General features: G+C 40.4%; 1 protein-coding gene across 25 annotated transcripts in view; it reads left to right on the forward strand.

Moving 5' to 3' along the window:
• HIVEP2 (HIVEP zinc finger 2) overlaps positions 1-27,101 on the forward strand; it is a 214,846-nt gene that overhangs the window by 18,908 nt on the left and 168,837 nt on the right. The gene's annotated exons all lie outside the window — the stretch shown is intronic.

A 27,101-nucleotide genomic window follows, 5' to 3' on the forward strand; every position in this document is an offset into this window, starting at 1 on the left:
AAAGCTGATGTGGAATCAGTGAGGAGACAGACATCCAGGGGAGTGCTTGTCCTAGGAAGGACAAGACAATTGGAATAATTTTTCCAGTTCAGAATCTTTTGATACAATGTGGGAAGCTCACTGAAGTTCCTTAAAATTCTCTGTATTCAACCTAAATAACTGTGATCGTTTTGTGGGCTATTCCAAGCATGCCCACTCAGAGGCACTGGCCACTGTGAAGAAAGAGATATGGTTTAAGCTTGAGTTAGGAGTTCGGAAAGGGAAGGACAAGCGTTCCTTTTCAGGAAGATGGAAAGGAGCCCATCTGAAGGCCTTCCAGCTATGCTGGTCCTGAACTGAGTAAAGATTTCAGTTCTGTGAGCTTATTTCTTTATAAAAAATGGGGATTGAAATGTATGTGAAGTAAACAGTATCCTCTAGTATACTATGTGAATTTAAGATATTATGTGAATATATCTCAGGTGAATTTAAATTATGTGACAAAATATTCAACTGTGTGATTCAGACATTTAGAAGACGTGACAACAGACAATTTACTCAGGGGCTCTGGGTCACTTTAAGTGGCAGCCCAGGTCACCCTTTCTTAGTATTGTCTCAGGGAGTAACATTTATTAAAGTGTGTACCTTTGACATAGAACATTTTAAATAATCTTGATCGAGGAGGAGTAGACTCAAATGGTGAACTTCATGGAAGAAATCAAGATGATTTCTGCATTCATTCATAAGATCAATTTTCTTGTGATCTATAACTTGCCATACAATGTAAATTTTAAATATCCTGAGACTTTAAAAACTCAAAAGATATTTTTTAAAACATTTTTAAGATAAGTTTTAGATTCGCAGCAAAATTGAATGACAAATAGAGATTTCTCCAGGTATTTCCTGTGTCTGCATACACACAGCCTCCTCCATCAAAGTCTTCCACCAAGCAGTGCATTTCTTACTGTTCAGGAACCTACACTGACATCATAGTCCCCTGAAGTTCATAGTTGATGGCCACTAAGACCTTAAATGTTTTGGTTCATGTCCTGTTGTGAAACGTTCGCTTAGTTCAGGTGTTGGCCATCTTGGCATAACAATCCCTGGAACATTGGTCTATGATTTGTTTGGTAATTGACAGTGTCTTAACTACCTGAAATTAAAGTATCTCAGTTTTTAATTTCAGAATGAATATACCATACGTATGATCTTATTTTTAAGCATTATTAACCATAAGCCAGTGTTTTTCTTGAGTTACACATGATTATGACCTGGTTTATGGTTTAAAGGTAAACATAAGACTGGAAATTGAGGATAAAGGAAACTTTCAAAACCATCATTTAAAGAGAAAATATGAGTGGGTTAATTTCCATTTTGAGACATTCTGGCCAAATGCGTTGTTTGCCATTAAAGCGGAGGAGTGCAAGATCAAAAGATTCTTGAGAGTGTTTTTATATTAGTTGAGACATTGATAAAGGGAGGGTTTTGTATGTTTTGCAGTGGGTGTTTTAATCATGAAAACATGAAGAAGATGCTAGAAAACTTCTAAGGGGGCTCTCTTAGCCTTCTGTGACCTCCCTGGAGCCAGACAGCACAGAAATGTTCTTCTTCGGGTCTTGACAGCCACTTAAGGAATCCACAATTGGAGAAAATGGGGGCTTGGGTGGAGGGAACAAATCCCCCAACCACAGTTGGGCGACTGCCGCTTTTCGCGATTTAAAAATAGTCCTGACGGGAAAAAGAGTCATCTTCAGGGACATTACGTTCAAAAGTAAGCCCGGACACTCGCGCAGGGAAAGTGCTTCCTGTGAGCCCGGGGGTCTGGAGAGAAGGGCTGGAGGAGGGCAGCCGCGCTGAGGTGCCCGGGGCGGCCGCCGGGGCACGGAGAGCGGCGCCGGCCCGCGCGCCGCGCGCTCGCCTCAGGTAGCTGCGCCCGGCCCAGCGGACGCCCAGGCGCCGGGAGCGCCGGCAGCTGCGGGGGAACCCGGCTGCGCGCCCCTCGCCCGCCCGCCGCGCGCGACCCGCCCTGGAAGTGGCTGAACTTTGGCCCCGGGGCCGCTGACACCCGAGGGAGTCTGAATGTAGTGACGTGTCCGCTCGTTTCAGCTGCACAACAGGAAATGCTGTCGGCCTCCCCCCTTCCTGCCCGGAGAAAGTGGGGCTCGCTGCTCCCGGCGCCGCCGCAGCGCCCGCCCAGTCCTAATTTCGGGGCCGAGGGCGCGCGCGGGAAGACGCACGCGTCCCACGGCTCAGAGCGGCCGGGGCCTCACCGGTGCGGGACAGCCCGGGCGGCGCGGTCGGCTGGCCGGTGGCCGTGGGAGACTCCAGACGGAGGGGACGCCGGGTCAGGGGGCGCGGCGCATCCAGGGCTCCCGTAGGGGACCGGGCAGTGCTAGATAACGCTGACCCCGCAAGGGCCTGAGTGGCCTTTCCTCGACCCTGCGCGACCGCGACCATCCAGCGGGAAGCCTGGAGTTTTCACCCTTCTTCCAGCTGCCACCTTGCTACTTTGTTGTGGAAACAAAGATGAATGTTGGGTGCAAAACAAACACGTCCTTATCCACTTGCAGGCAGAAGCATTCTAAGAGAAGGATCTCCGTTACTGATTTTGGTGATTGCTTAGAAGACATAGTGAATTTGCCTAAAAAAATTACTAAGGTAGTACGTTTTTTCCTGTTTCCAGTGTTTTTTTTTTTTTTTTTAATAACATTGGAAGACAGGAAATAAATCCAGGCCTTTTTTTTTGTTTAAACAAAAAAGTGTTTAGATTTGCAGGAAAGCTCTTTTAGGTTGTGTTTTAGAGTCCATGTTGAGTGCTAGTAATCTGATTTGGTAACGCGAATCTTGTGGGTCTTAAATAACTCGCAAATATGACCAAGAAGAGTGGTATCCACACGGCGGTCCTTGGGATTTCTTCCCTGGCTGATTCTCTAATAGGCTTCTTAAGGATCAGTCCTACCAAAGTTCACAGGGAGGTCTGCTGAGGTTTCTGGTATCAGAGACTTGACAGAGAAAGGATTTACCAGCTGAAAATACTATTCGATGGCTTCCAGTAAACCTAGAAAAATATTCCACCTTGGAGCGTACACCGTGTTGACGTTTAAGTTACACTGAATCATGGAGCTAGCCTCTGACCTGTGCTATCCCGAGTGCTGCCTTAAGTATTTTTTTTTTAAACGCCTCCACAGAATCATTAGAGTGTATAGAATACACTGTCATTTCTCCTGGGGAGACTCACAGCTGATTTGTGCGGTAAGGAAATTTAAGACTATATAAATGCATTGAGGATAAGAACTACAGATTTTGAAATTCTTTTTGGTGACTTTTTCCTTTAACAGAATGTAACACCAGGAGCCGGTGGTGCTATGGCTCACTTGGTTAATTCTCCGCCTGTGGCGCCAGCATCCCATATGGCCGCTGGGTTCTAGTCCCGGTTGCTCCTCTTCCATTCCAGCTCTTTGCTGTGGTCCGGGAGTGCAGTGGAGGATGGCCCAAGTGCTTGGGCCCTGCACCCTCATGGGAGACCAGGAGGAAGCACCTGGCTCCTAGCTTCGGATCAGGGTAGCTCCGGCCGTGTTGGCCATTTGGGGGGTGAACCAACGAAAGGAAGACCTTTCTCTCTCTCTCTCTCTCTCTCTCTCTCACTGTCTGTCAAAAAAAAAAAAAAAAGTAACACCAGGATATCTCCTCATTCAGATTATTACTGTAACGGTTACTTGATGATAAAATGCACACAAATGCTGGTACAGATATTCTCAATGGCCCATGTAGGGAAATAGAAGTTGAAAACAAGGAATTTTGTGGCTCCCTGGAGAGAGCAGATCCCATTCTGATACACTCTTCATCAATAAACCGATTTAGGGAACAAGCAGGATGATGTGAGTGAAAATATTTGTAAAACTGGAAAGCACTGTGTCAATGCAAATTGATTTTTTTAAAAATAAAAGATTCACTTTTCCCTTCTTTCCTCTGCAATAAAGTTGTGCAAAAGTCATGAGCCATAATGAGAACTGTTCAAGTGGATGTTAGTTTAGCTCTTTGTGGCCAGATTATAGTTGGGTTCCTTTACAACAGTATTATAAGAGTATTCATTTAATAATAGTGCTAGAAGGATCAATTACTCCAGATTTGTGTTGATAATAGTATCCAGCTTGTATGCAACATCTTATTCAAGGTGCTAAGTAGGATATTAATTAGACATATTAATTGAATCTCATAATCATTACGAGACTAAAATGCTGTTTTTTAAAAAACCAGTGTGAGGAGTCCTTATGAACTGCATTGGATCTGCATTTTGTAACATTAATCCAAACCCAATACCTCATCCGTAATTGTGGCCCAAGAAGATATGATTCGATTCATGTGTGAATTATGAATATATCTGCTTTGGGGATATATTCCACTTTTTGTGCTGTAGGGAGAATTTTGTACCTTTATTGTGACCCAAGTTACTGTTCTGTTTGGGTTGGGAAGAAGTTTGTGTTTCTTGGCAGAAATACCTGGAGTAAATGCCATCCTTCATCATATATTGGAGTGATAGTTGGAAGTATCTTTTTTTTTTTTTTTTTTTGGCAGGCAGAGTGGACAGTGAGAGAGAGAGACAGAGAGAAAGGTCTTCCTTTGCCGTTGGTTCACCCTCCAATGGCCGCCCCGGCTGGCTCACTGCGGCTGGTGCACCACGCTGATCCGATGGAAGGAGCCAGATGCTTCTCCTGGTCTCCCATGGGGTGCAGGGCCCAAGCACTTGGGCCATCCTCCACTGCACTCATGGGCCATAGCAGACGGCTGGCATGGAAGAGGGGCAACCGGGACAGAATCCGGCGCCCGGACCGGGACTAGAACCCGGTGTGCGGTCGCCGCAAGGCGGAGGATTAGGGAAGTATCATAAAAAGCACTTTTGAAAAGAGTCAGTCCTTTGCTTTCTGCCTTTCCCAGCAAACTGCACTGCGCTGTGAGGGCAGAGTTTTTCAAGTCCTCCCTGAATTCCCAGGTCCTGGAATTAGTGCCCCGCCCTGAGCAGTTGCTCAGCCCACAGGTGCTGAATGAAGAAATAAAGATGATGACACTGCTGTCTCTCATGTATCAGATGTTATTTGGTATTCCTGAGGCACAATTTTAGAATACTTTTCTTGTCAAGTCATTTAAATTCAGTGAGAATGAGGCATTATTTGATTTTTTAATGCAATGTAAACACAGTGAGTATACAATAAACATTTATTAAATTGAAAAAATGGAAATAAGCATGATATTTAGCAATGCTGCCATCCTGGTGCTTTATTTACTATTCTGATTATTTGCAACTCCTTTTTTCATTTAATGAGAGTCATTTTTTAAAAAGCTCATTGACCTATTGATTTGCAAAAGAAGACATTTAGAGAAGCTAAAGAGCAGCTCACTTGAATTTGATTCATTTTAACTAGCACTTAACCCTAAGGCTCTACATAGCAGCTTGAGATCCAAAGATTCATTGAGCTCTTAAACATAATTTATATTTGACCATTCGTTGTCTGAGGGGATCTTTGATGCTGCATCTGAGCCTTCTGGAAATTGGAATTGTGAAGTAAAATGCTGTGGCTGTACCTCCAGGACCCAGTGTAATGCCTGACAAAGGATCTTGGGGATCACCAGGGCTGGTTTCCTGGGTCTGTGACCTGTGCAGTCTCATAGGGCCCTAAGATCAGAAGAGCCCTGGGTTTAGTTTAATGCTTTGCTGTTGCTGTCTTGAAATGTTTAATTTTTGAGCAAAAAGCCTTACACTTATGTTTTGCACTGGACCTTGCAAATTATGTAGCAGATCTTGGTGCTCAGTACATATTTGTGACAAAATGAGTTACTTGACTGTAGAGCACTGGTAAAGCTTAGTCTTTCTGTCTTATTAAAATGCAGCCAAATGAAAAGCAGCGTGAGTGTTTGGGATCTATCCAGTAAACTCTCAATTAGAATATGAAGGTACTACAAAAAGGTAATGGAAAATGGAATTAAAAAGGAATTTATATTGGTGCAAAACTTTTTTGAAATCTATCCATACAAAGGGTCTTCAGAAGGTTCATAGAAAATGTGTATTATGCAATAAGCCATGCATGGATTTCAAAATGTTTGCACTAAAATAAACTTGTCTTTTAATTTCATCGCCCCGCCCCTTGTTGAAATGTCTTCATGTTATTTGGACTCCAATATGAATGACCTTACAAAAGAAGTGTCTTCTTTAAAGTGTTCAGAATCACCTCTTGGATTGGGCTAAGTAAAAATGCTAAAGAATGTAAGTGATTGTAGTGAACATAATTGGTGCATAATTGTTCCACCTCAGTATTGTTTTTATATCTGCAGTTGGATTTTTACTCATGTTTAACTATGAAGTACTTCATTATGAAATAATTCTATTAATGGTATTATTGGTAGTCGATTTATCACTGATTATTGGCTTATTGATAATACTCTGAGATATTAGGTGTGACATATATATGTATTTTCAAGATTTATTTATTTAGATGAAAGACAGAGAGAGAGAGAGAGAGAGAGAGAGATCTTTCTCCACTGTTTCACTCCCCAAATGCCCATAATGGCCAGGGCTGGACCAGGCTGAAGACTAGAGCCAGAAGCTTCATCTGAGTCTTCCACATGGGTGCAGATGCCCAAGGACTTGGGCCATCTTCCGCTGCTTTCTTGGGTGAATTAGCAGGGAGCTGGATCCTAAGTGGAATGGCCGGGACTTGAACTGGCACCCATATGGGATACCAGCGCTGCAGAATGCAGCTTAACCAGCTACACAGTACTGGCCCCATTTCATAATTCTTTTTTTTTTTAAAGATGCATTTATTTATTTGAAAGGCAGAGTTACAGAGAGGCAGAGGCAGAGAGAGAGGGAGAGAGAGAGAGAGAGAAAGAAAGAGAAAGAAAGGCAGTTACTGAGAGGCAGAGGCAAAGAGAGAGAGAGAGAGAGAGAGATTTTCCATCCGCTGGTTCACTCCCCAGATGGCTGCAATGGCTGGAGCTGCAACAAGCTGAAGCAAAGAGCCAGGAGCTTCTTCCGGGTCTCCCACACAGGTGTAGGGGCCCAAGGACTTGGGCCATCTTCCACTGCCTTCCCAGGCCATAGCAGAGAGCTGTATCGAAAGTGGAGTAGCTGGGACTCAAACTGGGGCCCATATGGGATGCTGGCAGTGCAGGTGGCAGCTTTACCTGGTATGCCATGGCGCTGGCCCCCATTTCATAATTCTTACTGAGAGTCTGTTGTAGTACTCAGTTAGGTTTTTGGCTGGAAAAGAGGCAGTATGGAATGGGACCAGCATGTGGCTTTCAGAGCTGGCCACTTTTGGTTCTGTGACTTTGAGCAAGTGGTGACATTTTTGTTAGCTTCAGTTTTCTCATCTGTAAAACAATGATAATTCCAGAAACTTTGTGAGGATTGAGTGAAGCACTATATTTAAGTTAGTAACCTAGTAGATCTGTAGTAAGCCTTTAGTAAATGCTTCGTAAGGAGAAAAGAATTCCAGACCATTCTAATTTTATATATATATATATATATATATATATATATTTGAAAGGCACAGTGACAGAGGGAAAGGGAGTGACAGATATTCTATCTTTTGGTTCATTCCCCAAGGGGCCGAAATGGCCCTGATGGTCTTGGTAGATCTGAAGTGGAGCAGGCAGGGCTCAAACTGGAGCTCTGATATGGGATGCTGACATGGCAAGAGGCAGCTTAACTCCTGTGCCACAATGCTGGTCCCCATTCTAAATCTTACTGTTTTAAATTTTACAGGTTTCTTTGTGTATGAAGGCACTTCAAAAGATAATGGAAAAATGGAATTAAGACATGAGATTATATTGGTGCTAAAGATCTTGAAATCTATGCATATATTTTTCTTCATAAAATGCATCTTTGGGGCTGGCACTGTGGCATAGTTGGCTAAGCCTCTGCCTGAAGCACTGGCATCCTTTATGGGTGCTAGTTCGTGTCCCAGATGCTCCTTTTCTGATCCAGCTCTCCGCTTATGGCCTGGGAAAGCAGTAGAAGATGGCATAAGTGCTTGAGCCCCTGAACCCGCGTGGGAGACCCAGAAGAAGCTCCTGGCTTCGGATGGGCTCGGCTTTGGCCATTTTGGCCATTTGGGGAGAGAACCAGCGGATGGAAGAGCTTTCTCTCTGTCTTTCCTTCTGTCTGTATGTAACTCTGCTTCTCAAATAAATAAATAAATAAATAATCTTTAAAAAATGCATCTTCGATGAACTTTTTAAAGTACCCCATATTTATGTTATTTATTGATAGCTCAGGTTGTCACCCACAAGGATATCATGGTCTAGGGAAGGAACTGATTTGTAATCCGAGAATTAGAATATTGTGGGATAAGGGCGAAAGTAGAGGGAAGCTGAAGGTGATGAGATGGTCTTGAAGGAGCCCCAAACCCTCCTTGGGAAAGGTGAAATGGCACTTTTCTCCCCACTCCCCAGTCCCCAGCTGCCCCTCGAAGGGACTGTAGTTTGGTCAAAGTTTGAGAATGCGTGAGGAGTTTGGAGAATTCTAACTAGCTTAGTATAACAGAAAAATAAAGGACAATTGAGAGATCATGAAGAATGCAATGGAGTTGTAAACTAGCCCAGATCATGAAGACAAGGACTAGAGAGATAGGAAGGAAATCAAAGTCCTATCTTAGCAGCCAACAGAGTCCACAGTTTCCCAGGCTGTGAGCATCAATACCACGAGCAGTGCATAAGACAAGAACTGAGAAGTGATTTATGAAGTAGGAGATGGCTGCATTTAGTTCTGTTATTTACTGTTTAGTGTGAATGACCATTTAAACTCTAACTCTTGGTTAAAGTAGCAGAGACATATTAGACACTGGAGTTTGTGACTTAAAGAAAGTTAAGTTCTGCAGTGTCCAAAGAAGTGCTAATAAATCTTTTTTTCCCTCTAGTTCTTTCAGATTAGGATTAAACCATGGTTTGCAATTAGTTCATGTAATCTTCCATAGGGATAGGGCAGTGGAGGCTTTACTTGTATTGTAGAATATGATAAAACATTTTGTTCATCATCTTAAGTTAAAAAAAATGGGTGGAAGGCACATTTCTAGGCCTTTTCTATGTGTTAACTCAATCATTCTTTTATCCTGTTGCTTAAATTCTTTATCTTATGAGGTAGGGCTGTTAGCCTCCTTATTTAATGTATGAAAAAAAAAAAAAAAACCTGAAAGTCTGAGAAGCTAAGTGTTGTCCACAGTCACACCGCCGTTACCTTTTGGAAGTTGAGTTTCAAATTAGGCAGCCTGAGTTCATCTCCCAGTTTGAATTCAAATTCTATGCTTCTCTTTTTCATGACTGCATTACTGGTTTCCTTACTGTAGCACAAAATACATTTGCTGGGTAAATGAGTGAATGAATGAGTGCATTTGGGAAAAGAGAGGGATTAATAATTTCCTTAAACTGTAGTTTTAAAACATACTTTTTCCTAAGAAAATTGTTTTGTTACTTCAACTATAAATCAGCCTCCTAAATAAGTACTTATTGACATATAAGATGTATTTGTGGAAGTAGTTCCTGGCTATTGGAGAATTGCCAAATGAGTTCTCCCTTCTGATATGGTCTATGTGTTTGTTTGTTTAAAGATATATTATTATTTATTTGAAAGGTAGAGTTACAGATCTTCTATCCACTGCTTTATTCCCCAAGTGGCCGTAAGGCCAGGGCTGGGCCAGGCTGAAACCAGGAGCCAGGAGATTCTTCTGGATCTCCTACGTGGATACAGGGATCTAAGCACTTGGGCCATCTTCCATTGTTTTCCCAGGAGCATTAGCAGGGAGCTGAATTGGAAGTGGAGCAGCCAGGTTTCCAACTGGTGCCCACATGGGATGCCAAGTTGAAGGTTTCAGCTTAACCTATGTGGTAACGCCAGCCCCATGGTAGTGGTGCTGGTGGGGTGTCTTACCTGGGATAGTCTGGGTAACAGACCTGTTACTTGGATGGTATAAGAGCAGGTTAGCTCTGGTACTACCACAGAATGAGGCTATGAGCAATTAACTGTGGGACAAATGACTGGACCTAGGCCAGCCCTGAGTGTTGTGACCTTCGGAAGCCAGAAGTTAGGAGATACCAAGATAACCAAGTGACAAATAAGTAGCCGGATATGACAGAAGGGCCATTATTCTTTCATTTGTGACTTTCTTTTTGGCTGTAACTCTCTGACCTTATGTAGCAGTTATGGAAAATGCTGCTATATTTCTTATCTTGGAGTTGAAGTAAATGGTAAAGGAAATGTTTGCTGAACTTACAGAAAGATTGAATGACTGTCTTTACAATGGACGGAATAATTTATTTCATTTAACTAACTTTCCTTCTATAGCCATTTTTGTGTCTAAGGACATAAAATGTTGTTGGAAAGTACTGCGTTTTTACCAGAATAGGACATTGCCTTAGGTAGTTACATTGTTTGAATAGGTGGTTATTACTGCCTCCTTTGGGGACTTTGGTTCTTTGCTATTTAATGTCAGTGACCAGTGTAGACCTGGCATACATGTCTTTACAGTTTAGCAATTGTACATGAGAGTAGTCATGCTGAATGTGCAAAGGAGTGTGAGGTTCATGGCAGAGTATATTTTTCACTACATAAATTTATAGTTGCCAATATATTAAAATATTTCTTAAATATTCTTGTGTAGATAATGTCTATTACATTTTATTTCCTAAAGCTTAATAGGTTTGAATGTGGAGTGTATTCATATAAAGCAAATAAGAATATTTATAAAAGCCAGTCTTTGAGTAGAATGATAAATTGTCGATGTTACAAACTGCATTGTGACATGTTTTTCATGAAGAACAATGTGATCCTAAGGAAAAATGGCTTGTATGTGTGATTATTGTGGGCCCTGATTTGCATAAAAGATATTTGTAGACAGCTCAGGCTTTGCACTGTAGCTGGTAACGCCCATTCCTGATCTACCCAGTGACACTCTAGTGGGATTCACTTTCTGATTTTCAAAACACAATTATGATTCAGGTATTAAGATACAAAGCTCTGAAACCGGTGAATAAAACCACTATCACCAGGAAGAGAGCAGAGGCTATTTTAGATATTTCACATAAGGGGGCACTTAGCAGCATTGTTTTTTGATTTTCCTTTTATTTCCTTTATTTTGATCTTGTCTCATTAAAAAAAGAAGAGTTGAGGTGACTTGCCTCAAAGGTCTTTATCATTTCTGATAGTTCTGTTTGCTTGTGTTTTACGGACCTAAAGTAAAAACACACAGGAAATACAGGAGAATTAAGAAAACCACAGTGAATAAATGAAAATGTCATTAAATTATGTAGAGTAATGGACTAGATGGATTAACTTGAGGTTAATAAAGACATTTAAATCAAATAATAATAATGTTTTAAAAATAAAGTAACCTGAATTACGTGTCTTAAAAGTTATACATAGGGAAATCTATACTATGAAGAAACACATGAATGTGTTAACTACAGATGTTTGTTTTACTAAAAAATTATGGTGGGAATGATTTAGTTGAACGCTTCAGGCTCTCTCAGCTGAATTGCTTTGATGTCATCACCATTTTCTAAATTATTAGAACCTGTAGGTGCCAGACTTTGTTTTTACATTGCTTGGCTATGGGAAAATCATTTGTATAACTTATGGCTCTTTTATTCATTCACTTTACCTAGTATTTATATAATTATAAGAACATGTTAATTCCCTAAAATTGGAAGAACATTGTGCTGTGTATTGGTGGGTAGGAAGTTGCTAGAGAGTGTTCTGTTTCCACAGCTGTGCTGCAGGGTGTTGCACTCTGAAGGGGACTGAGGGCATGGCCTCATGGGAGTGAGTCTTGGGGAGACCTTTCTGAAACAACCACGGGCCTGCAGGGTTGGTGAGCCAGGGCAGAATGTCCAAAGACTGTCGTTTCCAAAGGCATCCAGTCTGTTAGTGCTTTAATAGGTTTTTGTTAAGAGTATCTAAATTCAAAACTGAATCCAAAGATAAGTGGACTTGGTACAGAATTAGTGATCAAACCAACAGTCTATCATTCTTGAAAGTGTTGCTTAACTTTCACTTGAGGCCCAGGAGAATACAGCAAAAGGAGGCAGCATCTGCATCCATGAAAAGTCTCCTGCTGTTGCAGTTTTAACTCTGAGTTTGTTTATTGGAAAAATTAGATGGAAAGATAAAGAGGAGGCTTTGGAAGGAAAAAGGTATTGAGGAGGGAAGTAGGGAGACTTGTGGTAGTTTCCTTTCATGACTAACATTGTTCTTGTTAAAATTATAGAAAAAAACATTGCGGTTTGGAGAGTGTGTGTGTGAAGCTACTTGAGAAATGCAGTGCGTTTATCTGATAAAAAGATAGGACTTTCTGGGATGTGCTTAGCATTGCTTCTTTACTTTGGACTTCTTTTGGACCAGGGTTTATCACAGCTGTGAAGTGGGGGTGGGGAGTGCAATCATTTGAAGTTGTTTCTAAGATTCTTATTTCATGAAATAAATTCTGAAACACTTGCATAGAAAAGGTGTGCTGTGTTCTATGCCATTTGTGCTGATGAGAACACGGTTACTGTGGAATTCACTTGTGCTCAGAGTTGCTTCTCACCTGTGCTGTTTTAAGTTTTATGTGAACCTGTGGCTTCAGCTGTTGGCTTCATAGCATTGTACCACGACCTGCACTCACAAAATTTTTTCACTGGGTTGCGGTGAGTAAGACTCTTTCACTTTGGTGATGTAATGCCAGTTCTATGTTTTGCTCACTAGTATATCCTGATTTTCATATGAAGTAGATCGATAATCCTAGAGAAGAAAGAATTAGTGATAAAACAAACAGGACATCACACACAAAACTGTCAGTTAACTTTCATTTACTTGTATCTGGACTATTCGAATAAAAGGAGGAGAAAAGTTATCAGCTAATTAGATTTGAGATTTTGGGCAGTAACACGAGTTAATAATTGTTTATCCAGTATTACTATAAACAATATTATATTAGAAAATATGCGCATTAAAATCTTTGTAACTTACAGTAACTATTTCCTGTGACATTTATTGCTTGTCTGTTGTGTTACAGTTGAAGCTTTTGGGTAATTAAAAATAATGTATGTATTCTAAAGAAAGCACAATAGCTCCTTTCAACATATAGGTGATAGTTGCTAAAATCAGTCATTGACCTCTTTAACAGATATTTGTTGAGTGTCTGCTATGTGCTGGGCACTGACCCGAGTTGGGCATACAGTAGTACCTAGTCAGGTATGATTCTATTCCTATGGAACCCATCCCTATGAATTTATGATAATGACACTGATGCAAAATGACAAATTATGCTTACGTGCTATAGTGGAAATGGATACAATGCTAGGAGAGAGGTGATTGGGGAAGGACTTTCTGAGGAGTTGGTGTCATGTCAGATCCTAATGAACTAAGAGGCATTAAATAAGTGAAGGGGGTTGGCAGACTCTTGGTTGAGAGAACAGCTCGTCTCATAGGCCTTCGATGGATAAGGGCCGTGGTGCACTTCAAAGACAGAAAAGAGCACTAGTGGCTGGAGCACTGAGAAGGGAACTAACACTGGGGGAGTGGGGGTGGGGTGGGGAGGGTGCTTAGACATCTGTTTTAGGGTTTTGATCTTCATCCTAAAATGGATGGATAGCCATAGAAGTTGTTGAAGCACGGGGCTGAAATGATCAGATGTTGACATTTATGGGGTTTTTAATTTGGGGAGAAAACTGGACAGTGGCATGATTGGATCTAGAATTAATCCAGAGGCTTTTGTGCTAATTCTGGGAGTGGATTGCTATTCTGGATTGATCTATTGCCGTGAATTAAACTGGAGTGGTGAAGGTGGAAAACTGAGAAAAGTGGGGAGATTTGAGAAATTTCAGAGATTTACAGGAGCAAAAATCAACAGGGCTTGATGAGAAGTTAACTATGAAGGGTGAAGGAGAGGAAATGGCCTGGATTGAATCCAAAGGGTGTGGCCTGTGCACCTGAGTGGGCAGAGGTGCCATTCATTGGGATAGGGTTCACTGAACTGACAGCTGGGGTTAAGAGAGTAGTTTCTCTGTGTTTGTCAAGTTTAACATGACTTTGAATTGTCTGAGTGGTGATAATTAAGAAGTCAGTTCAACCTGTGAATCTGGAGGAGCAGAGAGGCTGGTGATTGAAATTTGGAAGCCAGAAGCATACAAATGGTGTTTGAACTAGGGTGGATGAGAGGGTGTAAAAGGGAATAATGAGTGTGAGAGGAAGAAAGAATGTGGTGCTGACTCTGGAAGGAACCACAACTTTTATAAAATTTGTTTGAAAAATATTTAGGGGGCTGGCACTATGGCTCACTTGGTTAGTCCTCTGCCTGTGGCGCCAGCATCCCATATGGGTGCTGGTTGTAGTCCCGGCTGCTCCTCTTCCAGTCCAGCTCTCTGCTGTGGCGCAGGAAGGCAGTGGAGGATGGCCCAACTGATTGGGCCCCTGTACCTGCATGGGAGACCAGGAAGGAGCACCTGGCCCCTGGCTTTGGATCAGCGCAGCACCGGCTGTAGTGGCCATTTGGGGGATGAACCAACGGAAGGAAGACCTTTCTCTCTGTCTTTCTCTCTCACTGTCTGTAACTCTACCTGCCCAATAAATAAAAAAAAAAAAGAAAAAAAAATTTATCTGAAAGAGCAAGACAGAAAGTGAGACAGAAAAAGAGAGCAGGGTTTATCTTTCTGCCATTTTTATCAGTCTAAGTGTTATGAAATGAAGTAAGGTCGTAATGGTGGGTGAACCAACAGATGGGGTAAAGGTGAGGCTGGGGCAAGAGTGAGTGACTTTTCTGGTGGAAAATGATGCATCTTCTGCCCCGTCTTCGGTTTCACTTCCTCTGAAGCTGTACTACCCACCCTGTCTTTATCTCGAATCTCTCTGATTGTCATCCGTTGTGCTCTTGTTGTGTTGCTTGGTTTCATTTCCTGTGAAGTTCCCTTTCTGCTGGTCTAAGGTGGTCCTGTAGGCATCTCTGGCTATGAGGACTTGGGGGGAAAGTATCTAGCAGCTTAGTCACCGATGAGAAACAGCATCAACGTTGGGGAAATAAAGCAGCGGGTGGTGAGGTACAAGTCACTTTCCTCTTCCTTTTTGGTATTTTCCATCTTCAGAGGGATATCCAGTGTGTCCTGATACATGGGGCTTTCCCCCTGCCCCAGGTATTTTTAAAGATCTGATATTGTTCATATTTCAGATACTTTGAGACTATCTGAATGATAACCCAAAGGAAATGTACTGTTTTACTTGTGCAGAAGTAGTACTCAAAGTGAAAGTAGCAGCTCTCATTTGGATCCCAAGGCTTGAGTTTTTGAGGATGTTGCAGCTGTGTGAGTAAGAACTGAATGCACACAGATGTCTTGTAAAGCCTCTTGCAAGCTAAGCAGTGCAGTTTCCATAAGTCACTGGGGAAAGGCCAATCCTGTATGCTGCCTGATGACAGTATCATAGGGCAGGTAATAGCCTAGCATTTTTCGGATTTATGTCCATGAAGTACATTTTATAATCAGTTCTGAAATAATTTGATTTTGTTCTCCTTCTCAACATGTAGCACAAGCAATATTTCCATCTAAACAGGCTTCTAAGAGGAATAATCACCTTGCCATGCCTCCCACTCTTTTTATTTCTTTTGTCCTTTAGATCTACATTTTAACTCTTCTTTATTTCCCGTTAATAATGAGTTCTATTTAGTTATCATGTAAGAATATGTCTTGGAGTAGACATTTTGTGCAGTGGTTAAGATGCTTTTTGGGGTGCTTGTATTCCACATTGGAGTGTCTGGGTTGTGCTTCTGATTCAGTTTCCTGCTAATGTACATCTTGGGAGGCAGCAGGTGAGGTGTCAAATTGCTGGGCCCCTGCAACACATGTGCAAGATATGGATTGAATTCCAGGCTCCTGGCTTTGGCCTGGCCCAGCTGTGGCTAATATGGCATTTGGAGAGTGAACCAGGGGTATGAAATCTCTCTGTCTCTTTGCCTTTCAAATAGAATTAAAAAAAAAAAAAAAAAGAAACCAAAACAAGAGGGTCTTGTGTTGTGGCACAGTGGGTGGGCCGCTGGAATCCTGGCATCCCACAGGGGCTCCTGTTTGAGTCCTGGCTGCTCCACTTCTGATCCAGCTCCTTGCTAATGCATCTGGAAGGCAGCAGAAGATGGCCCAAGTGCTTGGGTTCCTGCCACCCATGTGGGAGACCCTGTTGGAGTTCCAGACTCTTGACTTTGACCTGGCCCAGCCCCAGCCATTGTGGTTATTTGGGGAGTGAACCAGCATATGGAAGGGTCAATTCTCTTTCTCTCCTCTCTCTCTCTCTCTCTCTCCCCCCTTCCCACCTCCCCATCTCTCCTTCTCTCTAATTCTGACTTTCAAATAAACAAATCTTAACAAAATAAAAAAATGAAAAGCAGAAGCCATATATATATTTATATTTTCTGTATTTGTGGAACTCAGTTTACTGTGTTAGATTGTGAGAGTGTGCCCAAATGAATAGGAAGAGAGGATGGATGTGCACAGGACTCTCAGCCACAGTGAAAAAACTGAGAAAGGAGCCCTATGAGAAGGGGTTAAGGGTTTTTGAGGGAGAAGACATAAATTTCTACCAAAGAACCTTGAGAAAGCTTGTGGAAGGGACTGAAGTTTGTTCAGAGTTGTCAGCATGGTCTAAGAACTGTGTGCAGATAGCAGAGGTTGTGTCTGTTGGAATCTGGCTGTATTTCCTGAGCAGCACCAGACCAGTGTTCTCTGATCACAGTCTCTAATGCTGGGCATGTCCTTTATCTGTGCTGGGTAGCATGGTAGCCACTAACCACATGTGGCTTTGGGGCACTTGAAATGTGGCTAGTGCAACCAAGGAACTAGATTTTAAATTTTATTTAATGTTAATTTTAAATCTAAAGAGACACATGTGACTAGTAGCTACCATATTGGGCAGCACAGCCAGTGGAAACATGGATATGACTCAGTATAGTGATCTTAGATAATTATATGGATCACAAGTCAGAGACTTTGATTGGCTTTTACTTTCTAATATAATTGGCCACAAGTGCTAGTCTTGAAGCATTGGTGAGAACAGGAAAATGTGGTAATTCAGTAATGAAGAAAGGATGAGTGGTCTACTGATTGGTCAGTGACTCCCTCTCCACACACCCCTTCATGCTTACACATATGTGCCTGGGTACATGCACACACACACAGAGACATATCTAGATGGGCACACACACACACTTTTATCCTAGCTTTTTGAAATGAGGAGAGGGGAAACATGTTTTTGAATGTCTTGCTGTTTTGAGGAACAGGCAGTTAATCAGGGATCCTTCTACTGGGGACATGGCAGACTGGGCACAGGGTCCCTGAAGGGAAAGGATCAACCTGCCGTACCGTAAAAACTCTGCAAAAGGTTCTCAGGTGATTCTTTGTTACCTCCCCTATAAATTGGGGATGGCAATCCTTCCATCTGCCTACAAAAATATTTGTAAACATTTCTTTTCAGAGTGGTTTTTCCAAAACAATGTCTCAGCTTTTTTTTTTTTTTTTTCCTTTGACAGAGTGGACAGTGAGAGAGAGAGGGAGGGAGAAAGGTCTTCCTTTACCATTGGTTCACCCTCCAATGGCCGCTGCGCTGCACTGATCCGAAGCCAGGAGCTTCTCTTGGTCTCCCACGCGGGTGCAGGGCCCAAGCACTTGGGCCATCCTCCACTGCCTTCTCGGGCCACAGCAGAGAGCTGGACTTGAAGAGGGGCAACCAGGACAGAATCCGGCGCACCGACTAGAACCCAGGGTGCCGGCGCTGCAGGCAGAGGATTAGCCTATTGAGCTGCGGTGCCGGCTCGGCTTTTTTATAAGCTGGAAAGCCATTTCCCTTTCCCTGTATGTCGACTGTGGTCCTGAGAGATGTGATTATACATGTTTTCTGTTTGATCTTCAGTGTCCGCCAGCAATCTTCACACCTCTTCAGAGGCCCACTTGAAACTCTCCATTTAAATTCTGCCCAGACTTGCTTTGAGAGTCTTCCCTCCCAAGTCCCAGCTGTGTTCTGTTCTATTCTGTTCAGTCCTTGTCCCTGCTTCTCTGAGGATGTATATACCCATTGTACACAGACTGCCCCTAATATGGCTTTTGTATTCTCTACCTTAAGTCTTTTTCTTATGTCTGTGCTTTGTGTTCCCAGTTAGAATGGAAACTCCCTGGAAAGTGGTGGCTTTTAAACTTTACTTTTTTGAACTTTTTAAACCTAGTTTTTTTCTAGTGCTTTGCAGAGAAGTGGCTCTCTGTAAATGTTGCAGGCTGATAGTGAAACATAGGGCTTGGGTTTTAGGGATCACAGTGGTATCTTTAACACACAGTAGGTTATTTCGATCAGTGATTTCAGGCTGTATCATGCACAATGATTTCCAAAGATACTTTAAAAATGCATGTTCTCAGGTTCTATAATTACTATTCATTAGGTCTGGAATGCAGCATAGGAAATCAGAATTTTAAGAAGCAAGTAAGGTAATTCTGATGCAGGTGATCTGAGGACTTCTCTTTGAGTGACAGTGGTCCATACATGAAGATACCATTTCTTTTGTTTGCTTGTTTGTTTTTAAGATTTATTTATTTGAAAGGCAGATTCAGAGAGATAAGGAGAGAAAAAGAGAGGACACTTCCATCTGCTGATTCACTCAGCAAACGGCCTCAATGGCTGGGGCTGGGCTCATAAGAAGCCAGGAGCCTGGAACTCCATCCAGGTCTCCCACATGAATGTCAGGGCCCCAAGAAGTTGGGCTTTTTTTCGATGCTTTCCCAGGCACATTAGCAGGGAGCTGGATTGGAAGTGGAGAAGCTGAGACTTGAACCAGCATCCATATGGAATGCTGCCACTGCAGGTGGCATCCCAATCTTCTGCACCATAGTGCTGGCCCCAATTCTAAGGGATCTACTTAGAGACTTTCCTGGCAGTAAGGACATTGCTTCTGCGTGGAAGTGTAGGATTCTGTTTTTATTTTCATTTTAGTAATAGATAGGAGATGTATGAAATTTTATTGGTAAGACATTTCTTTACATTATCTTCTTAAATGTGTGCTAGAGTTGAGTGTGTAACACAAGTCTCAAATCAGAAAGAAGAAATGGATAATCCCTTACATTTCATCAGACCACATTGATATGAAACATCTATTCAGCATTCACTCAGAGCTTGTTTCTCCTTGTTTCAAACTCTATTTTACTAGGCTTAATGACATGGTCAACTAGAGTGGATGAGGAGCAGTGCATGGAAGGGGAATGAGGTCACTGGTAAAGGCTGCCACAAAGATGGCAGACATGGTAGCCGACAGCCTGCAAGAATAAAACAGACTAAGTATAAATAACAGAAATGAGATATCAAAATATATAACAGAGTACAGGCCAGTGGGGAAACTGAAGAGTGAGGGGATCAGCAAACATGCCCAGCTCAGTGGCTTCTGAAGTGTTCCTGAGAACTACCCTGGTCTGGTAGTAGTGGCTGGGTGATGTTTCTACTCAGCCTCTGGGTTGCACCAGGGCTGAGACCCCACCTGTTCCATTTGATACTGCATCCCCAAGGCTTGAGTTAGTGCTTGACTTCACTGAAGAAGCTCCATAAGGATCTGTGCAGATTGTTCTAATAAATTGAAGTATAGTTGCTGTTGTAATCTATGCATGATAATGAACCTGGGAAATTTCTCATGAAAAGGAGAGGCAGTGGGCCAGGCACTATGGTTTAGCAGGTTAAGCCTCCCCCTGCAACACCAGCATCCCGTAGGGGCACCGGTTTGAGACCTGGCAGCTCCACTTCTGATCCAGGTCCCTGCTAATGCTCTTGGGAAAGCAGAGAAGGATGACCCAAGTGATTGGGCCCCTGAACCCACGTGGGAGGCCCAGAAGAAGCTCCTGGCTCCTGGCTTCAGATCAGCCCAGCTCTGGTTATTGCTGCCATTTAGGGAGTGAACCAGCTAATGGAAGATATCTCTTTGTCTTTCCTCCTCTCTCTGTAACTCTTTCAAAAATATATAGATATATATAAAAGAAAAGGAGAGGTAGGTTTATTTTGCATTTTATATATATGTAATCTCAAAAATGTTTGGTAAGTGAAGATTTATTTGACAAGCTCCAGTTCTCTGCCCCTGAGCATTCTTGACCTCCTCCCTATTTTGTTCATATTTAAACTGTCCTAGAACACATGGGGTTTATTTTTCAGGTTATAAATGTCCATATAGGTAGTTATATAATAAATCTTTGGAATCATCAATGAGTGTATGAATGCCACATAAACCCAGCATATTTTAAATTCTTCAAAAATACTCAGATTTTTGTAGATAGATAGATATACATTTACCAATTTAAAGATGTCTCTTCCTCTATAGGTAGTGTTGAATCATATTTTATTTGGCTAGTTTCATTTAATACATCATAATGATTTTCCTGGAGCACAGTCTATTAAAAATATATTACAACGTGCATACTAATTAAGAAATGCATATTATCTGTGAGGCAGACACATGGGCTCCATATAGTAATGCAAACCGTATTTAGATACCCCTAAAATTATATACCTGCTCTCCAAGTGTTTCAGATTTGTGTTCTTTAAACTTGCCCTTTAGCAGACTTTAGTTAACTGAAAAAGGAAATTTTTCTTTTGGATATTGCATAAAATAGGTTAAATTATTCTTGGTTGCTTTGTTTTAACTATATAGAACTTGGAATTTGTTTTCTTAGGGAATAGTGTCTTACAGGAGAAAAGAAGAGGCGAAAGAAATCTTCCCATTGATACATATTTTGCATTAGGCAGAATTTTGAAATGGAGAAAAGTGTGTCTAAACACCGCTTTCAACTAAGTGAGTGGGTCTGAAGGTATCAAGCTATCAAAATTTAGCCCTCAGTCTCCAATTGCCAAATTCAGTTCCATTCTAAACTACTTTTTCAAACTTCTTTAGTTCTTGAATTAGTTTTGTTTCCTTCTCAATCAAGCATCCAGCCAACAATTATTCAAGTACTTGTGTTTTTGCCAATGGACTAGGAACTGTAGAAGACAAAACTGAATCCTACATCATTTGCATTTTCAGGAAGTATACAATCTAGTATTGATAATAAGACACATGCATAACTAACTCATTATACTAGAAGACAGAATATGCAAAAGAGAGGCAGAAACCAAATGAGATCAAAAGTTCAGAGAAAAACATGTTGACCAGTTGCAGGAAGCAGGCAAGGTTCAGTGGGCTTTGAGGCATGGGTAACATTTTGTGGAAGCAGAGATGGGGTTGGGAGATGGCATTCCCAGTGAAGTTAGTGTTATAAGTGAAAGTAAGACCACCACATATGACTGCTTAAGAGTTGGATAGTCCTAACCAATTGAGGGTACCTTTCACAGAGACCATGATATAATTGGTGCCCTTGGAGTCTTGTAGCATAGTGTCCCCAAGTAAAAGCCAGGAGGCACTAAATATGCAGGCATGTGGTCAAAGAATCCTAAGTAATATAGCCTGGACTACTGGATCCATTGTTATGGGTCCTGAATGAAAGAGTGAAGTTGCTTTACCTCTTTCATTGTCTGTCATCGAACTAAAAGACCTTTAAACCCTCTCTACTTTTTTTTTTTAATGATTTCTCTAAATTCAGTTGGTAAGAAGGAGCTGAGGAAGATAATTTTGAGTAATGGAGCTGCTATAAATTTCAGAAGATGAATGATTCATTATCAGTAAGAGGGAGCTTCAAAAGAATCATGGAAAAATGAAATTTAAAGGCAATATAATTTTTCAAGGAACTTTTTGATGTCCTTTGTATAGATGTATGTAAATGAAATGTATTGAGAAATTGTTAAACTTTAGATGTGTTTAAAATGGTTCCTCTTCTTTAAGTCCATCAAGGAGAAGTTGGAGTGAAACATTAAGCTGAAGGTCTAAGGTGGCCCACCCTCACCTTGATACCATCTTAATCACATGAGGACTTTATGTCTTTAATCTCTCATTTGGCATCATTATTAATTAAGTTTTGTTAAATCTTCACGTTCCAACTTTCTTTCACCATTTGTAGCTTGTCTTGTCTCTGTTCTTGACATGCTTTCTACCTGTGCTTTACAAGTAGACCTTTTTGGATTGATCCCAGGCTTGGGCTGTGTCCTGTGCACTGTCCAGGATGTAGCCTGTTGATCATAGCTATTTGTTTCTGGGTCTTGGTTCTATTTTTAAACTCCAACTCCCTGAATCAGGAGCCCAAGAAGGAAGCCAGTTAACAGACTGTTGGCGTAGGGTAGGGGTGAAAATGGAAATTCATTTAGTCATTCATCAGATGTTTATTGAGAACTACTGAGGGTAGCACTGGCTTTGTGTGGTTTTCCTGTTCACCTGTGTTTATTACTTTGACCCGTTCTCCCCACAAGTTCTCCAAAAAGTTTAAGATTTCTTCACAACAACTGGGTATCTCTGGGACAACAACGAGACCTCGGATACAGTTAGAAGGTGGCAACCTAGGGACAGCAGCAGCTGACTTTATTTTTGGCTGTCATCAGGTATTTGTAAGTTGAGAACTGCCTGTATTCAAACAACATGATTTGGTAGTGTGTATTGGATTCCCATAGAAAGAATGGATGTGATACAATTAAAAGGATAAAAGTATTCACTTTTATCTGCATGCTAGGTCTGAAATTCTTTGAAAACCTGGGAAAGGGTTTATGGCTCAAACAGTAGGGTTATACCGTGAATCTTCCTGTAGAATTTGTCTTGTTTTGGTTATAGAGTTTTGGACACTGGTGATTTTCTTTTGGAACAGTAACTGTTTTATGGTAGTTACTGGTCAGTGTATTGGGGAAATTTTATTTTAGAGCTGACCAGATTACTTAATTCATTTGTTCTTGTCAAGTTTTTATCTTGCAAGCAATTAATATAAAGATGCACAACTAGTCTATTGCCTTCTACAATCAATCAAGTTGATTGATAATTTTCCTTGTTTATTCTCTGGTATTTGTTCATATTTGCACATTTGAAATAGTTATAATCATGATATTGATATAATCCTTATTTTCAAAATCGTACTTTTGGAAACATTTCCATTTTGCTAATTTTCATATTCCAATTTAGTGGCTGTATAATTTTGATGTAATTTAGTGCTCGTAATTTTCTTGGAATAACCTTCTGAGTATTCAGATGTTTTTCCCTGTGAGGTCCTTTGTCAAAGGGTAGGAGTGTGTATATTGTGCTTGGTCCCTGTTTTCAGATAGCTTTCCATTTTTGTCATAGCTATGCCAAAGTAAAACTTTTCGCGGCATTCTTGTTTTAGCTTGCATTTTTAAAATAACTGGCAAGGTTTCTTTATTAATTGCATTTCTTCTCCTGAATTGACTTGTCCTCTTTTCTATTTTTAATTTCCTAGTTATTTTTGAAAAATAAGTGCCTGTGGGGTCTTTATTCTTATTAATTCTAATCACTTAAAATTGTTCTTGTTTATTAATGTGATTTTTGTTTTGTTATTTTATAAGTTTAACAATTTAAGCTTAGGCTTACTTTGTTTATCTGTTTCTGACTAGTTTTTTATGAATGTTTTCAAAGTCATTTTTATGAAGAATGGGATGGGGGAGGGAGTGGGAGATGGGATGGTTGCGGGTGGGAGGGAGGTTATGGGGGGAAAAGCTGCTATAATTCAAAAGTTGTACTTTGGAAATTTGTGTTTATTAAATAAAAGTTAAAAAAAAGTCATTTTTAAGTTGCAGTCATGAAGCTGGTGTGGTTCTCTATCATTATTTATGTTGCTTCTCAGTCATCTGTCAACTGGAGTGGATTCTTATGGGTGTAGACTCCCTAGCATAATGGAATGGCCATGCTAAAGGAGAATTAATCATTGATATTCACAGTAATATTTAGAAGATTTAGTAAATCATAATATTCAAATATTAAATGTAGATTTATAGATTGAGTGTTTAGGAATTACTTTTAATAACTTCTGAATATGATACTGGTAAATTAAGAAACATCTCTAACCTCAAATTTTAACAACTAAAATAATGATATTTACATAGCACTTTAAAAACACTGGTATTTGGAAATTAATTTATCCATGTATTTTTGGTAACTACTTTCCAGTGTCTTGATTTAAAGAGTAAAGTGATAATGGTTTAAAAAATGTGGTTTCAAATCACTGGTTATTTGCCAAAATTATTTTAGCAGATCCTCACTGATTATCTAAATTATGCCTTGTTATGATTTGCTGCTTCTGAGGCCCAGATTCTATTAGATTAGTGGGAGGTACTTTTGGAATGTGTAATGTACTTCAACATTTTCTTTTTATTTGGCTTAATTAATCTTATAATTATTTTTAAATAACTTACATTAGCTGATAAATATTTAGTTTAGGTAGTTGAGTGGTGTTTCTCTTAATTCTCTTTATAAATGAGAGTTTAGTGTATCTTCTAGCATTTTATACAGAGGAGAGAAAATTTAAAATGATAATGGAAGATTGTTTCCCCTTCAGTGATTTGAGAATATAAATTGAAAGATCAAAAATATTATAAAATAAATGGGCAAACATAATCATTAAAATAATTATTAAGAAAATATAATTAAGTTGATTTTAATAAATCATTAAGTGAGAGAGGAATGTGCTTTTTTGTGTACCTGTGACACATCAGCCTATTGTTATCCCAGGTCAGTAGATATGAATACCACATTTTGCTTATGGCTAGTCAGCTAATAAATAATAGGAGGGGAGGCGAGGGAGATGTCATATTGAACTGATACAATTAGAGAAGCCAGTAACAAATTTGGAAACAGATAAAACTAATGGATAGTATACTACTCACACAGTATTATAGATGATGGTTTTTATGTATAAATATTTCAGTTTTTGTAGAGGTGGTTCTTTTATCTTTTGAGGGGTAAGAAAGGACAATTTATCTCTTTCTTGGAATGTGAGGTCAGTTTCATTGGGTTGCCTTAGGTTTCATTCAGAAAAGGGAATGAATAATATCCAAAGTGAGTTATGATTTAGGCCCCAGCACACTGATAAGAAATTTATCAGCTGCACATGTGTGCTAATGTTTGGAATAAAATACTACATTCATCTCTGTATCTGCATCTACTGTATTTTCTCGTAGGCTTTATTTTGTCTTTTCAAGTGTGACATTGTGTTGTTTAACTTGAACAACAAATTTACAGGGGAATATCTAACACCTCATTGAGGTACATGTGACACTGTAACCGTTTTACTCTAATATTGTTTTCAAACTCTTAATTACTAAGTTTCCCAGAAATGGTTTCTAAAGAGAACTTCATAAAGTGGATGGATCAATCTTCTTTAGGGGTGATTAGTATAATAAATGGAGAATAAACGTGGAATGTGTGCACTCGAATTCATCTATCTAGTTTCCTATTTCTTGATGTGGAGTTTTTTGTTAAATCCTTGTTAAAATTCAGACAAGGCAAATTGAGTTTCTAAGTCTAAGATGTGTTAAAAGCTGAAGTTTTATATTGATAATAAGTTTTGCATTTAGTCTGAAGTGGAAGAGCTTGCTATGTCTTGCTCAGTTCTGGTCTGTGTATTCATTCTGCAACCCCATGCTGGCATTCTCTCTCCTTGTGTGGAGAGAATGATCACTGTCAGAATGCTTAACACGAAAGAAGTCTTTGGAGCTACACTGAGTAGAAAATTGCTACTGAGGTGTGTTTCATTTTTCGGTGTTTGTATTTTGCTGTGGCACAATCATTGACAATAATACAAGAGATATGTAAAACAGATGAGAAATACGAGTATTGGGGAATCTAAGAAGGCATGGTCGGTCATCTTTTGTTGTGTTTCATTAAGCTTTAATACGAGACATTAGAACCTGTGTGTGAATTAATGAGAACCACTGGGGTGCTGAGGATTCAGAGTCCATAAAACTAAAGTCTCTTCCTCTGTGTAAGAGAAGCACCATGTATTAGGTCAGAATTTCTTGAACTTACTCTTGACAAGAACACTGGAGCCTGTGAATGATGATTGTTTTTGTTGTTACTAAGTGATGCCGGTGACGGGAAATAGTGGTTTCAAGTATACATTCAATCAGCAACAATGGCAGACCTGTTGAACATGTTGTTTTCTAGCCTGGAAAATTGTATTTTCACATTGTTCTTTGGAGTATCTTCATTGTAAAATCACAACATTTGTTGGGATTTAGTGCTTATGGTTTAGTGAGCCCAGAGTCATAAGTTCTGTGTCTGGTTATTGCTGTATTGTATGGTAGTAATTCTAAAAATTATTTATAATAAAGGGGAGAACACTGGAGAAAAGATCTGTCTGTTTATAGCTCCTACTTTTACAATAAGAGAACACTGTTGGGAGCTCTAGAGTAGTTTCAGTAGTTCAGTAGTTGAGATATTCCACCTTCTCCATCCCCCAACATCCTGTTTCATCACAAATATTTATCATTTTATTCATCGGTTCTCCACCCACCTTGTGGGCTGTTGTGGTTGCTGTCACCCAGCCAAGAGGCTGGGGAATGCCTATCCACAAGCAGCACAGGGTGTCTGGCCGGGGTGCTCAGAAGGTCCTGAGTGTTGTGGCGTTGAAATAGAGAGTAAACCTGTTCGCATAGTTGCCAGATTCATCAGCAGCAGGCATGCTGTTGCTAGTCATAATGAAAATACACAGTCTGTGGTAAGAAAAAACTGAAGTGTACAGTATTTTGAAGATAGGATTCTGAGGTGGTCTGGAAATGTCAAGAAAAAAAAAAGAAGAAAAATTACTATCTAAAGAAAATTATTGTTTAAAGAAGCCCATTTATTTAAGTGATTGATTGATAGTTTTCAAGAAGTTTGGTTTGCCTGAGAACTTAATATAATAATAATTAACTGCTCACTTAAAGTATTTGATGAAATACAAAATACAGTGTGATATATGAAGAACAGTAGCATGACAAAGTATACTATGGCACACTCAACTTGTTGTAGATGGGATGGACATCTTTTAAAAGTACTGGCTAGAAATTTTGTAGTCTGGGGTTATGAGTTTGGGGACAGAAAACCACATAGGTGAGGTGCCTGTGTTGTTGCATTCTGTTGGGGGACATATCACTCTAACATGTTTGGTGGCGTTATCCTTGATAGCTCGGGTAAGATAGAATCTGCTAGGTTTTTCCACTGGAAGTGCTACATTTCGCTTTCTGGATT

This window comes from Oryctolagus cuniculus, chromosome 5 (assembly GCF_051225735.1).
Source record: "Oryctolagus cuniculus isolate XC-2025 breed Fujian yellow rabbit chromosome 5, ASM5122573v1, whole genome shotgun sequence".
In the NCBI taxonomy this organism is placed as follows: Eukaryota; Metazoa; Chordata; class Mammalia; order Lagomorpha; family Leporidae; genus Oryctolagus; species Oryctolagus cuniculus.